Genomic DNA, 16,417 nt, shown 5'->3' with positions numbered 1-16,417 from the left:
ATATAAATCAAATAATTAAGCTGTATACCTTAAACTTATATGGTGCTATACTATAAGTCAATTATATCTCAATAAAACTGGAAGAAAAAAATAAGCAGAGACATCTTTTTCAATATACTGTAGTTAACATCCAGGCTTGACTCCAGAAGGTACTAATATTTGTATTCTTTAAAATTATCATTAAGTTTTAGCTCTGACTGATAATATAAAATGAATAGACTGAGATCAATTAGATAGATAGATAGATAGATAGATAGATAGATAGATAGATAGATAGACAGACAGACAAAAATATTCTAAAACTTGGTGATACTAATTTATCTGAATTAAGATAATTTTATTATCCAAATATTTGACTCATCCTTACAACAGATATCAACAGTGATGGATGGTAGGTTCCCTTCAGACCTTTAAACAATGGAACAAGCAAAAATATTAGCTACAACATTTTCTCTTATGTTAAAAAAGGCATGATAATTTCATGTGGAACCTAATTTCAGAGTCATCTTATTATCCATCTTGAGAATCACCCACATTTCCGAATAGCACCTGCCCCCACCCTCACGTCATTCTTCCCTGTTAAGAAAGTAATCAGCTCCTAAACACTTTAACTGGTTTTCTTCTGGAAGGATGGGGACTCTTAGAGGGGCATCAACATAACCCTGGTAACACAGAGTGAAACCCAATTTCTCTTGCAGGGGTCAGAGTTGGAGAGATTTGGGGCGCTTGCCTAGCTGGATCTGAGTGGTCTATGACAGCAAATAGCTTGACACAGCGGTGACTACAAAGTGCTATCTGTTTTTTCTCTGTGCATTGTGTGGGTTGGGATTTTTCATTTCATACTTCATTTGCACCTGCTGAGTGATGCCACAGAATGGCAATACTTTCCATCTCCTGGCATGCAGGAAGCAGCACATTAAGTGAAGCAGCGGCACCACCACTACTCATCAAGGCCCCAGCCTAATCCCTGTTTCAAAGTGTATAACTATCTCCCTTCTGCAGTCCTACATGGGTGATAAAAGAAAAAGTGCTACGATTTGATTAATAAGAGTACAAAACAAAAAGTAGCCTGCAATTCAATCTCTCTTTCTAATTATATATACTCATCAAAGCTGTAGTTTTCACCAAATGATCTTTTTCAAGAAAAAATAATGTCCTCTAAATATGGAGAGTAATTAATAGATACTCAGAAAGTGAGGGATGAGAATCACACTTTTAAAAGTTTGAAGATATCCAGATTCTGACTTGTATGACAAATATTTGAAATTTAAATATTTATCAAACATGCAAACATGATTTGAAAACATGAGCACATTAATGTTCACAACAACCTAACTATATTTAGAAGCCCCACCTTTCACTTAGGATGTTCTCGCATTAGCTAGTAGAGAAGCATGCCTAGAATACTAAACACTGCCTCAACGTAGGCTTGATGGAAGACACATATCACATTCAAGTTAAATAATTTCTCAAAGAAAATCAGGAGTGAAAACAGAGAACCCAGATTTACAAACCATGCCTTCAAATAGACCAGAAGACATCTTTGGACTCTTGAATGACTCCAATTAACCCATCGCACATGTAATGACATTCAGAAAAACAAGACAACACCTAAAAATAATAATAATCCACATAAAGCACAAGTGCTCTGTTCAGAGAATTAAGTTTACTTAGAAGTATGTTAATACAATCTAGAAACTAGTTGAGTCTAATCCATTATAGGATTAATAGCATAAAGAATGCTACTGATAGCATATGAAACATATGATTATATAACAGATGCTGCTTACAGTTATAAAGGAGTAGACCATTTCATAGGTAAAAGACCCTTCATGATGGGGGGAGCAAGGGTATAGAATAGACTTAGAACTTCTGCAAGGAACTCTGAAAAAGAGGCAGGAGAGTTAATAAATATAATAAACTTCTTTCTTCATGTAAAGTTGTCCGTTCTTTAGAGATCTGAACAATCTGCAAATTTTAACTATTATGATATTTAGTGATTAAGTAGAAGCCAATTCATTGCTTATCATGAGATTTAAATTAACCTTTAAAAAAAAGTTAATACAAAATAGCTACTGAAAATGCAATGTCCCTTCACCATTGCATTTTAATATTTTCAGCCCTATTAAGAGTGAATCTCAAACATTTGTGGATGCAAGTCCCACTAAAAGAGGATAGTTAATTCATAGGAGCATCATAGTTAATGAAATATTAACTGAGTGTTCTGGCAAAATGTCATAAAACTCCACCAAACATTGATTATCAATACTAAGGAATTAGAATTAAAGTGTATATACAATTTACGACAAATTGCTCAAGTTGAAATTGTCTCTGATGATTCAGAAGTTGCCTCATCATCTTGAAAGTCCTTAGGAGCATCATTATGTATAGGTTGTGAACTGAGAACTAATATTGGTAGGTTACCATATTTAGCTCCATTGACTCATTCATTCTTTCAACAAAGGTTTATTGAAGGCCTGCTCTGTCTCAAGCACTGAACTGGTGCCTGCAATAAATAGCTGTACTGACCCTTCCCTGACCCTACGCCCGAGGACTTTACACTCTAACACAGAAGATAAACGGAAACTTGAATCCATTACTGCAGTTTTATAGGCTTCTAGAGATGTTAATCCATAAACCCTTCTCAAGAAGACTCACACCAACACATCACAACCATCACTGCTTTTGAGAAATATCTGGCTCTCTTTCACAAACAAGTTGATTAGGGAATTTCACTGAATATAATTGAACATCCCAGATATACTTATAGCAGATTAGCTTATTAAAATATGAAATCACATTTGTTATTACTATATATTTCTTTTCATCCTTCTCAATGAGGTTGATCTTTTTTGCTGAGGGACTTTTGCTGGGCTGAAAGCAGAAGCTTTTCTGAGAATAAACATTTCTCGCTGCCTTTTGTAAAAGTCTAAACTCCTTGAAGAGATTATCCCAAGTGTGCTAGACAGGGAAGAGAGAAAATTGATTCTTCTGAGAGCCACAAGAGAGAAGAAAAAGATGGCCCTGAAATTAGGAAATGGTAAGAAACGTACAATCCCCTAGAAAGCCTCTGCCAGTCCTTCAGGGAGGTGACAGTTTTTAGGTGAAACCTGTGTGGTGCACGTAACAAGATTCCCCTGTTATCGGAGTGGGAGAGAAGACGTAACCCTGGGGGATCTGAAGGGGCCATGCAGGCTGCCACCATCGGCATCTCAGAAGTAATCAGGGGGGACCTACAACAAGAGGAGATTCTATCATGTCTAAGTATCTCATAGAAACCGGAGAATTTGTACAGCTTTGCAGAGGAATGGGAATCTCAGTAACAACTGGGGTTAAATTGCCCTCAGAAAAGATTTAAGTTGATTTAAAGAAAGTGATGTCATGTAGCTCTTGCTACCTGAGCTTGTGAGCTAAAATTAATGTTCTCTACAGAACTATAACTCATCCTTCCTGGTTCTGTTCCTTAAGAAGAATAATGTATTAACCATGTGGCACTTACTTTTTATAGTTTTATTTATTTTACTTTTTAGTAGTCAATTCATGCACATGGTACAAAATTAAGACTTGGCAGGAATTTAAAATAATGTTTTCCCAGAATAAACCCAAAGTTAATGAAGAGAAAGTTAAATCAGAGGGAAATTAAGTCTCTCTTTCCTGTGATGCCAGTTTTGGAATCACTAGGTGCTGAATACTTGAGTCACAATCTTACCATCCATTGTGTGAGTGTATGGTTTACTTTCTCATTATTTTCTTGATTTCTTTTTACATATACCTACATTAGGGTACTCATTCATTTCTTTTTATACAGTCATGTTTGGCAAGATGATTTCCAGATTGTTTTTTCTTTTGACAACATAGAGTCGCCAAACCTAGAAAGCTTGAAGTGACCTACAACTCTGTGTTGTAGTCAACAGAACACTCTAATAGGAAGGGATTCTGTTCAAGGTGTATGTTTTAATAGTCACCTATTTTTGACAGCTCTTACAGCCTAGTAAACATGTGAGGAACAAATTTGGAAACATATCTAGACTATCAGTCAACTTACTAACAACTACAAGAGTCAGGAAAAATGGCCATCATCAAAAAGTCGACAAATAATAAATGATGGAGAGGATGTGGAGAAAAGAGAACCCTCTTACACTGTTGGTGAGAATGTAAGTTGGTGCAGCCACTATGGAGAACGGTATGGAGGGTCCTTAAAAAAGTAAAAATAGAGTTACCATATGATCTAGTGATCTACTCCTGGGCATATATCTGGAGAAAACTATAATTCAAAAAGATACAGGCACCCCAGTGTTCACAGCAGCACTATTTACAATAGCCAAGACATGGAAGCAACCTAAGTGTCCACTGACAGATGAATGGATAAAGATATGAATATATACATACAATTGAGTATTACTCAGCCATAAAAAATAATGAAATAATGCCATTTGCAGCAACATGGATGGACTTAGAGATTATTATACTAAGTGAAGTAAGTCAGATAGAGAAAGACAAATATCACATGATATCGCTTATATGTGGAATCTAAAGAATTGATACAAATGAACTTATTTACAAAACAAATAAACTCACAGACATAGAAAACAAACTTATGGTTACCAAAGGGAAAGGGGTGGGGAGGGATAAATTAGGAGTTTGGGATTAAAATATACACATTACTATAAACAAAATATATAAACAAAAAGGACCTACTGTATAGCACAGGGAACTATATTCAATATCCTCTGATAAACCATAATGGAAAAGAATTTACAAAAAGAAAAAAAATATATATATATATATCTGAATTCCTGTGCTGTACACCTGAAACTAACACAACATTGTAAGTCAACTATATTTCAATAAACTTTTTAAAAAGAGTCAGGAAATAAGGGACTCGTTGGTTACCTGCAGAGAGGATAGGCAAACTTAATTCCCAGCTATATATGTTATGACTAACAATCGTTTGCAATGAAACTATAAATAATTCCAAGAAGGCTGTGAAGGAGTTGTCCTTCTGGGGCTGTAGTTCAAAGACAACTTTGACCAGGGTCGCCCAAGAGTTGAACTGATCTTACCGAAGAGGAGATTGAGGGTGTCCAATGTTCCCCAAAAGAGTTTAAATGGAAAGGGATGTGGAATAATGGCAGCTCCAAATCATGACAGCCTGAAGTCCTACACGAGGGGAAATGTTTATGGGAACCGTATATATACAGTTCACGTTCCCAGACCAAATCAGGAATTCTAATTGCTACCCCCATTAAATGAGCCCAAAGTTAGAAATAAAACAGAGATTAGAGAATGAATGGGGTTTATTTGTGATTCAAACGTGACCTGGTCATCAGAAATTATTATTAAGCCCACAACCTTGTGTTGTGAAGGAGAAAGGTTGTTATGTCACCATTCCTTCAATAGCCTTAGGATCTGAGAATAAGCAAATACAGGAATAGGGACCCTTCTCTCAGAAATGGGGTTTGGAAAATGACTTTGGACCAAAATGATAGGTGCTTCAGCAAAGTTCCCTATCACGGCTTCCTTCAAATGATAACTTTGTGAGATACTTATGACACTGACATTCCGCATATAGACTTGAGAAGAAAGGGAGATGTTTCCATGTTTGTTTTAGGACCCTCAGAAGGAAGCACCCATGCAGTCCATGAACAAGCTGATTTTGATAGGCATAATGAGTTTTAAACATTGCACCAGTGGGTGAACTGGGAAATTCTGCAAAGAAACGTCCTGCGGTGTTGGACGTTTAGGCCCTGATCATTAGTATATAAATCAGAAAAACTGAGTGCCTTAGAACTTATATATCCTCTCCAAATCTTTAAAGAGGCAAACTCTAAAAATCACACATAAAAGATATTTGTCATTAACACACACACACACACAAACTTTAATCACCTTGAGGAACCATGATCCAATAATATACTTAATAGGTAAGTTTGCCTCCTCGGTGAGCTTTGTGTTTGTCTTCAGCTGGGTGATTAATAATAAGCCTATAAAGGATTATTTGGTCATAATATCGTCATTAATGTATAAATTACAAAAGAATTCTTATACTTAAATGATATAGTGAAATTATCACTTGGTAAATAGATTCTAATAAATCACAAAAATATCAATACAGGATTGGAATCAGTTCAGCTTTCTAACCTTCACTAAGATGAAAAATGTTTACATAGAATACCTAATTTAATATATGGGAAGTCTCATATAAAATAAAATCATCAAGCGTTTCTTTAAAGGCTTTGAATATAGATAAAATAACTGATAATAAAAGCTCTTGTTAAGCCCTTGGTACACATATAAGAAAAGAAATATCACATTTATAACAGAAGTTAGATAAATTATTCTTAAGAATAAGAAAGCATTTGCTGTGAAAATTGTAGCTTCAGGAATAGAGCTAATCTTCACAAAGGTTCCTAGCTGAATTACAATCAGCTCTATCCTAAAAAAAATAATAAAGATATATTTGGGCTGTATGGCTTTTTTGTTCAATAAATGGATTTTTTAAATCTACATTAGAGGATGCACTGAGGAAAAAAATAATGGATCTGGCAATAAAGAGAAATTTGTAAATTGCAGAGTAGTCATTTGTGTTCTTAGTCATATGTCATTTTATGCTTATATTTATATAATATGTAATTTAAAGAGTTAATCAAAGAAGGATTTGCAGCATTTTCCTTGAGGATTGCCAGCTCTAGCATTAAGTTTTGACATGCAAAACACTGGATAGATATTTGAAAATTATTACTTGAGCCAAGCAGGAACAGAGGAGGAAGACTAAGAGAGAGAAAGAAACAGGTAGAAATGCAATCTAAATGTGGTATTTGTGGATGATTTTGAGTCTTTTAAAAATAAAAGCTGTGAGTGTAATCATAGTGTTCATCAGTTCATAGCTTATTCCGTCTCTGTCTCTGTCTCTGTCTCTCTCTCTCTCTGAGCACACATACACAAACACAAGGTGCCCCAAATCTGTAGTCTCTGCTTTGCTTCAAGTAGACTTATTAGTATTAAATTTCCCATTACAAAGGAAGTTGGCATTCATGATTCTGGGGCACTTGTCTTTCCCTAGAAACATAATTTTATCTTAATTTGGTATATAACATATAGTTATCAAAAATAAGCACCTTTCAGAATGGCTGGATATACTTAACAGGCATATTGTAACTGGAGCCAATTTTAGTTGTTTCTCTTTTGAAACTTTCTTCAATTAAATAATTCAGACATATCTGAAAATATAAAAATAGCAAAAAGCAATAAATACCTATGAACCCAAAATACAGCTAAAGAAATGAAATATAAATACAGTTGAAATGCCCTGAGCCTCTCTTCCAAATTATATTCCCCTCCCTCCACCTCAGAAGTAAATATCACTCTGAATTAAATATTTATCATTTCCATGTGTACCTTTATATTGTCACTACTTACATATATTCTTAAAATTAAACAATTGGTATAATATTGGGTGTATTCTTTTCCAAGAAGCTTCTATCACTCAGCATTATGTTTGGAAGACTTACCCATAATGATACAAATGGTTCTAGCCTAGTTCAATTGTTTCCATTGCTTTAATGCATTCCATCATATGACTCTTCCACGACATATTTATGCTGCTGAGAATAGTTACCTACATTATCTCAAACTTTTCCTGTTTTAAACAATGACCTCTGAACATTCCTGTACATCTCTCTTGTGCACATACACAATATTGTCTCTTGGATACGTATCTGGAAATTACCACCTCTAGGAATTTATGGGTTGAACGTACCAGCATCGTCAAGTTTATTAGGTAATAACTAACTGCTCTCTCTCTAAACTGATTTTACCAATTTACAATCATAGCAGTACTAAGTGCAAGTTTCCCTTACTGCATATCTTTGGCAATACATTAGACTTTTAACTTCAGGGTAAACCATAACATGGTACCTTATTGGGTTAATAATCAGCATTTTATATGTACATCTTATATATGTAACAAACCTGGATCTTATATGTAATAAACCTTCATAAATGATATTTACGAAGCTGCATATCATTTCATGTATTTACTGGCCTGTGAGATGTCATCCTCTTGTTTCTCATATTCTTTTCCCATTTCCCACTGGAATGTTTGACTCTTTCACTATAGAAAACATTGACAGTTCTTGGTAGCAATCCTTGTCAGCTCTATGCACTACAAATAACTTCACCTAGTCTATTCATTTGCCTTTTCTCTTTTTCACAGTCCTTTAATACAGAGAAGTGTTTAATTTTGCCATAGTCAATTTTACCAACTGTGTCCTATATGTTCTAAGCTTTGTTCCTTGTTTAATAAATTCTTCATTACTCCAAAATAGAGATCTTTCTTTGTTTTCCTCACAAAGCCTTAAAGTTTTGTTTTTATTTAGGTTTTTATTCAACAGAGAATTGTTGTTGTTATTGCTTATAATGAAAGATAATGATCTCATTTTTTTCCATAAGGGTAATTTATAAAAAATCCATTCTTTTCCACTGATTTGCAGAGCCTCATTTCTCATCTACCAGCTTCAGACATGTAAACACACACACAATTCTGTATCTGGACTTTCTATTTGTCTCCATTGGTCTATTAATCTATGCCCTTATCAATACTGCCTTTCCCTAATTACTATAACTTTAAAATGTCTCGATATGTTGGTAGGATGTCTCCCCAAGTTCTTCTTCATAGCTGTCTCAGTTTCTTTTCTCATTGTAAATGAATGTTAGAATCATTCTCAGGTTCCAAGAAAATATTGGTAAGATTTTTATTGGAATATTGCATTGAATTTATATACAAGCTTGGAGATGATTTACATCTTTAGTATTTTGATTCTATTGCACACAGTATCTTTTTCTATTTAGTTCTTTAATGACTTTCAATAGTTTTATAATTTCTCCATAAAAGCCTTCTATATCTTTTGTTAGATTTACTCCTACTGCTTTACATTTTGTAAATGCTATCCTTTTAAAATTACATTTTCAAAAGTATTTTCTGGATCTTATATATAATAAACCTGTTTAAATCGCTGATTATTTTTAATAAGTTAGTTGTAAATGCTCTTGGGTTGTCTATTACTCTCATATATAGAGAGCATTGTTTCTTCCTTTTCAAGTCTTATATTTACTTACTTCGATCTCTGAGTTTCCTGGACTGGCCAGTACAATGCAAAATAGGACATGTTTTTCTCATAACTGGTTTCGAAAGGAATGCTTCTAATGTTTCACCACTATGAGTGAGATTTGATAGACTAAGGAAGTTTTCCTCTCTTCCAAATTTTCTAAAAAGTTTTATCATAAAAGAACATTAAATTTTGTTGACTTCTCTTTGTTTTTATTGAGATAACCCTGTGATTTTTTTCTTCATTAATCTGTTAAGGTGATGAATTTCATTAATGTTTTTCCCAACAGTATATCATTTTTGCATTATTGAGATAAAACCCATATAAGCATGATGCATTTTTTTAGACTTTATATTGGTTGTTAATTCATTGGTTTAGGATTTTTTTTTTTTTTTTTTTTTTTTTTTTTTGCTTCTAAATTGATCCAATAGCCTGGCTTATAATTTTTCACTTACCATCTTATCTGATTTGGTTAAACTGTTCTATTAAAGAAGCTGGGCAATATTCTTGCTTCTTCCAGTCTCTGAAACAGTATGCATATGGCAATACTGCAGATATCTGTTACTTGAATATTTGATTTGTCTGTAAAACTAGCCTGCTTGGTAGAGGGGGGGAAAGGTCAGAGAGATAGGTAAAGTTAATTAGTGGTAGATGTTTTAAATACTGTTTCAGTTTATTGAGTAGTCAGAGATCTTTTCATGCCTTCTACTTCTTCAGTCAGATTTTGAGAAGTTATATTTTCCTAACAAATTGTTTCTTTCACCCAAGTTTTTAAAGTAATTGGCAATAAGATGACTATATTTTTAATGTCTGCTTTGTGAGTGATTATGTCACCTTGGTTAATTATTTGTTTATTTGTGCCTTCTCTCTTTGTCAGTCTTGCTTCTTTATATTTACTTTGGATTTATTCTGTTGTTCTCTTTCTAACTTCTTAAGTTGGACACTGAGCTCATATTTTTCAACCTTTTTTTGCAATAAATTTCTTTCTAAGCATTGTTTTAGCCATGTCCCATAATTTTTGATATACTGTGTTTTCTTTATTTTTCAGTTATATTATCTAATTTCCATTATGATTTCTTCTCTAAGTTATACAGAAGTGTGTTGTTTCCAAACATATAAAGATTTCGTTTCCCATAAGGTTCTTTTTCTTTTTTTCTTATCAGTTCTTTCATGCAGAATTTAGTACTCTAAGGGCACAGGCTTTATTTCAGGAAGCTTGGTCCAAGTGTCACCTCATTCAGTCCTAAGTCCTTGACTCCTCTTTAAGTGCAGCAACCAAAACCCAATCATCTTTGGATTGGCAATACTCTCAAGACAATCTCCATACTAGGGACAGATTATTTTGGTTTTCAGCTCTTTCTTTGGGCCCCTGTGGTTCTTTGCTTTTCCATGAGCTAAATTACATATATGTATATTTTAAATGTTTTGTAGCAGGAAGCTTTCAGACTATCTACTCAATCACGTTGCCAGAAACAAAAGTCTGAGGTTGGGTGTGCATTACATGTTGTAGTTTGGGGAAAGTGTAAGGGTAGGAAATTTTTTCAATACTATTTCTTTTTGCCTAGTAAATGTAATTCTTGGGGAAATATTAATTTATCAGTGGGGTCCTTATGCAGGGGACTTCATCTATTTTATTTTATTTTAGTGTAGATTATGGCTGATCCTGATTCTCTTGGCTCTTCAGTATATGTATAGATGCGTTACATCTATAAAGCACTTTAGACTCTGGAACCTGCACATTCCTCCCTAGTGCCATAGAACACCATGTTTATGTGTCAAAAAGTTATTTATTTGTGGCTATTTCATTATATAAAAGAGTTAAAATTACTTAGAAAATATACATATGAAGAAAAAGTAAAAATAACTGAGAAAGATTAGGAAAAGGAATACAGAAGGAATCGGATAGGAAAATTAAAAATCCAAGGATAAAATTTGCCTGCCAATACAGTGCTATATCTTGCTATACAGTTATTAGAAGTGAACCAGACCACCAGACCCTCCCATCAGGAAACTTGCACAAGCCTCTTAGATAGGCTCATCCACCAGAGGGCAGACAGCAGAAGCAAGAAGAACTACAATCCTGCAGCCTGTGGAACAAAAACCATATTCACAGAAAGACAGACAAGATGAAAAGGCAGAGGGCTATGTACCAGATTAAGGAACAAGATAAAACCCCAGATAAACAACTAAATGAAGTGGAGATAGGCAACCTTCCAGAAAAAGAATTCAGAATAATGATAGTGAAGATGATCCAGGACCTCGGAAAAAGACTGGAGGCAAAGATCAAGAAGATGTCAGAAATGTTTAACAAAGATCTAGAAGAATTAAAGGACAAACAAACAGAGATGAACAATACAATAATTGAAATGAAAACTACACTAGAAGGAATCAATAGCAGAATAACTGAGGCAGAAGAACGGATAAGTGACCTGGAAGACAGAATGGTGGAATTCACTGCTGCGGAACAGAATAAACAAAAAAGAATGAAAAGAAATGAAGACAGCCTAAAAGACCTCTGAGACACATTAAATGCAACAACATTCGCATTATAGGGGTCCTAGAAGGAGAAGAGAAAGGACCCAAGAAAATCTTTGAAGAGATTATAGTCGAAAACTTCTCTAACATGGGAAAGGAAATAGCCACCCAAGTCCAGGAAGTGCAGTGAGTCCCATACAGGACAAACCCAAGGAGAACCACGCCAAGACACATAGTAATCAAATTAGCAAAAATTAAACACAAAGAAAAAGCATTGAAAGCAGCAAGGGAAAAATGACAAATAACATACAAGGGAACTCCCATAAGGTTAACAGCTGATTTCTCAGCAGAAACACTACAAGCCAGAAGGGAGTGGCATGATATACTTAAAGTGATGAAAGGGAAGAACTTACAGCCAAGATTACTCTACCCGGCAAGGATCTCATTCAGATTCCATGGAGAAATCAAAAGCTTTATAGACAAGCAAAAGCTAAGAGAATTCAGCAACACCAAACCAGCTCTACAACAAATGCTAAAGGAACTTCTCTAAGTGGGAAACACAAGAGAAGAAAAGAACTTACAAAAACAAACCCAAAACAATTAAGAAAATGGTCATAGAAACATACATATCGATAATTACCTTAAACGTGAATGGATTAAATGCTCCAACCAAAAGACACAGGCTTGCTGAATGGATACAAAAACAAGACCCATATATATGCTGTCTACAAGAGACCCAGTTCAGACCTAGGGACACATACAGACTGAAAGTGAGGCAATGGAAAAAGATACTCCATGCAAATGGAAATCAAAAGAAAGCTGGAGTAGCAATACTCATATCAGATAAAATAGACTTTAAAATAATGTTACAAGAGACAAGGAAGGACACTACATAATGATCAAGGGATCAATCCAAGAAGAAGATATAACAATTATAAATATATATGCACCCAACACAGGAGCACCTCAATACATAAGGCAACTCCTAACAGCTATAAAAGAGGAAACCGACAGTAACACAATAATAGTGGGGGACTTTTAACACCTCACTTACACCAATGGACAGATCATCCAAAATGAAAATAAATAAGGAAACAGAAGCTTTAAATGACACAATAGATCAAATAGATTTAATTGATATTTATAGGACATTCATCCAAAAACAGCAGATTACACGTTCTTCTCAAGTGCGCATGGAACATTCTCCAGGATAGATCACATCTTGGGTCACAAATCAAGCCTCAGTAAATTTAAGAAAATTGAAATCATACCAAGCATCTTTTCTGACCACAACGCTATGAGATTAGAAATGAATTACAGGGAAAAAAAACGTAAAAAAGACAAACACATGGAGGCTAAACAATACGTTACTAAATAACCAAGAGATCACTGAAGAAATCAAAGAGGAAATCAAAAAACACCTAGAGACAAATGACAATGAAAACACGACAATTCGAAACCTATGGGATGCAGCAAAAGCGGTTCTAAGAGGGAAGTTTATAGCTATACAAGCCTACCTCAAGAAACAAGAAAAACCTCAAATAAACAATCTAACCTTACACCTAAAGGAACTAGAGAAAGAAGAACAAACAAAACCCAAAGTTAGCAGAAGGAAAGAAATCATAAAGGTCAGAGCAGAAATAAATGAAATAGAAACAAAGAAAACAATAGCAAAGATCAATAAAACTAAAAGCTGCTTCTTTGAGAAGATAAAAAAAATTAATAAACCATTAGCCAGACTCATCAACAAAAAGAGGGAGAGGACTCAAATCAATAAAATTAGAAATGAAAAAGGAGAAGTTACAACAGACACCACAGAAATACAAAGCATTCTAAGAGACTACTACAAGCAACTCTGTGCCAATAAAATGGACAACCTGGAAGAAATGGACAAATTCTTAGAAAGGTATAACCTTCCAAGACTGAACCAGGAAGAAACAGAAAATATGAACAGACCAATCACAATGAAATTGAAACTGTGATTAAAAATCTTCCAACAAACAAAAGTCCAGGACCAGATGGCTTCACAGGTGAATTCTATCAAACATTTAGAGAAGAGCTAACACCCATCCTTCTCAAACTCTTCCAAAAAATTGCAGAGGAAGGAACACTCCCAAACGCATTCTATGAGGCCACCATCACCCTGATACCAAAACCAGACAAAGATACTACAAAAAAAGAAAATTACAGACCAATATCACTGATGAATATAGATGCAAAAATCCTCAACAGAATACTAGCAAACAGAATCAAACAACACATTAAAAGAATCATACACCATGATCAAGTGGGATTTATCCCAGGGATGAAAGGATTCTTCAATATACGCAAATCAATCAATGTGATAAACCATATTAACAAATTGAAGAATAAAACCATATGATCATCTCAATAGATGCAGAAAAAGCTTTTGACAAAATTCAACACCCATTTATGATAAAAACCCTCCAGAAAGTGAGCATAGAGGGAACCTACCTCAACATAATAAAGGCCATATACGACAAACCCACAGCAAACATCATTCTCAATGGTGAAAAACTGAAAGTATTTCTTCTAAGATCAGGAACAAGACAAGGATGTCCACTCTCACCACTATTATTCAACATAGTTTTGCAAGTCCTAGCCATGGCAATCAGAGAAGAAAAAGAAAAGGAATACAAATTGGAAAAGAAGAAGTAAAACTGTCACTGTCTGCAGATGACATGATACTATACATAGAGAATCCTAAAGATGTCACCAGAAAACTACTAGAGCTAATCAATGAATTTGGTAAAGTTGCAGGATACAAAATTAATGCACAGAAATCTCTTGCATTCCTATACACTAATGATGAAAAATCTGAAAGAGAAATTCAGGAAACACTCCCATTTATCATTGCAACAAAAAGAATAAAATACCTAGGAATAAACCTACCTAGGGAGACAAAAGACCTGTATGCAGAAAACTATAAGACACTGATGAAAGAAATTAAAGATGATACCAACAGATGGAGAGAGATGCCATGTTCTTGGATTGGAAGAATCAATATTGTGAAAATGACTATACTACCCAAAGCAATCTATGGATTCAATGCAATCCCTATCCAATTACCAATGGCATTTTTTACGGAGCTAGAACAAAAAATCTTAAAATTTGTATGGAGACACAAAAGACCCCGAATAGCCAAAGCAGTCTTGAGGAAAAAATGCGGAGCTGGAGGATTCAGACTCCCTGACTTCAGACTATATTACAAAGCTACAGTAATCAAGACAATATGGTAATGGCACAAAAACAGAAACATAGATCAATGGAACAAGATAGAAAGCCCAGAGATAAACCCATGCACCTATGGTCAACTAATCTATGACAAAGGAGGCAAGGATATACAATGGAGAAAAGACAGTCTCTTCAATAAGTGGTGCTGGGAAAACCGGACAGCTACATGTAAAAGAATGAAATTAGAACACTCCCTAACACCATACAGAGAAATAAACTCAAAATGGATTAGAGACCTAAATGTAAAACCGGACACTATAAAACTCTTAGAGGAAAACATAGGAAGAACTCTTTGACATAAATCACAGCAAGATCTTTTTTGATCCACCTCCTACAGTAATGGAAATAAAAACAAAAATAAACAAATGGGACCTAATGAAACTTAAAACCTTTTGCACAGCGAAGGAAACCATAAACAAGACAAAAAGACAACCCTCAGAATGGGAAAAAATATTTGCAAATGAATCAACAGACAAAGGATTAATCTCCAAAATATATAAACAGCTCATGCAGCTCAATATTAAAAAAACAAACAACCCAATCCAAAAATGGGCAGAAGACCTAAATAGACATTTCTCCAAAGAGGACATACAGATGGCCAAGAAGCACATGAAAAGCTGCTCAACATCACTAATCATTAGAGAAATGCAAATCAAAACTACAATGAGGTATCACCTCACACCAGTTAGAATGGGCATCATCAGAAAATCTACAAACAACAAATGCTGGAGAGGGTGTGGAGAAAAGGGAACCCTCTTGCACTGTTGGTGGGAATGTAAATTGATACAGCCACTATGGAGAACAGTATGGAAGTTCCTTAAAAAACTAAAAATAGAATTACCATGTGATCCAGCAATCCCACTACTGGGCATATACCCGGAGAAAACCTTAATTCAAAAAGACACATGCACCCCAATGTGCACTGCAGCACTATTTACAATAGCCAGGTCATGGAAGCAACCTAAATGCCCATCAACAGACAAATGGATAAAGAAGTAGTGGTATATATATACAATGGAATATTACTCAGCCATAAAAAGGAACGAAATTGGGTCATTTGTTGACACATGGATGGATCTAGAGACTGTCATACAGAGTGAAGTAAGACAGAAAGAGAAAAACAAATATCGTATATTAACGCATGTATTTGGAACCTAGAAAAATGGTACAGATGAACCGTTTTGAAGGGCAGAAGTTGAGACACAGATGTAGAGAACAGACATATGGACACCAAGGGGGGAAAGCCGTGGGGGGGTGGGGATGGTGGTGTGATGAATTGGGTGATTGGGATTGACATGTATACACTGATGTGTATAAAATTGATGACTAATAAGAACCTGCTGTATCAAAAAATAAAATAAAATTCAATAAATAAGTAAATAAATAAATGTCTGTTGGCTATAAAACCACACACACACACACACACACAAAGTGAAACAAATTTGCTATTGCAAAAGGAGAAAAAGCAAAGATAGAAACATTATCTATCACAAGAATCAAAGTGTCCTAGGATTAAAACAGACCGGTTGCCAAGGTATTGGATCAAATACAATATTATAATAAGGCAAAGCCACCTCAAG

The sequence above is a fragment of the Balaenoptera physalus genome (genome assembly GCF_965194825.1).
Source record: "Balaenoptera physalus genome assembly, chromosome: 2".
In the NCBI taxonomy this organism is placed as follows: domain Eukaryota; kingdom Metazoa; phylum Chordata; class Mammalia; order Artiodactyla; family Balaenopteridae; genus Balaenoptera; species Balaenoptera physalus.
This window is presented reverse-complemented; position numbering follows the sequence as displayed.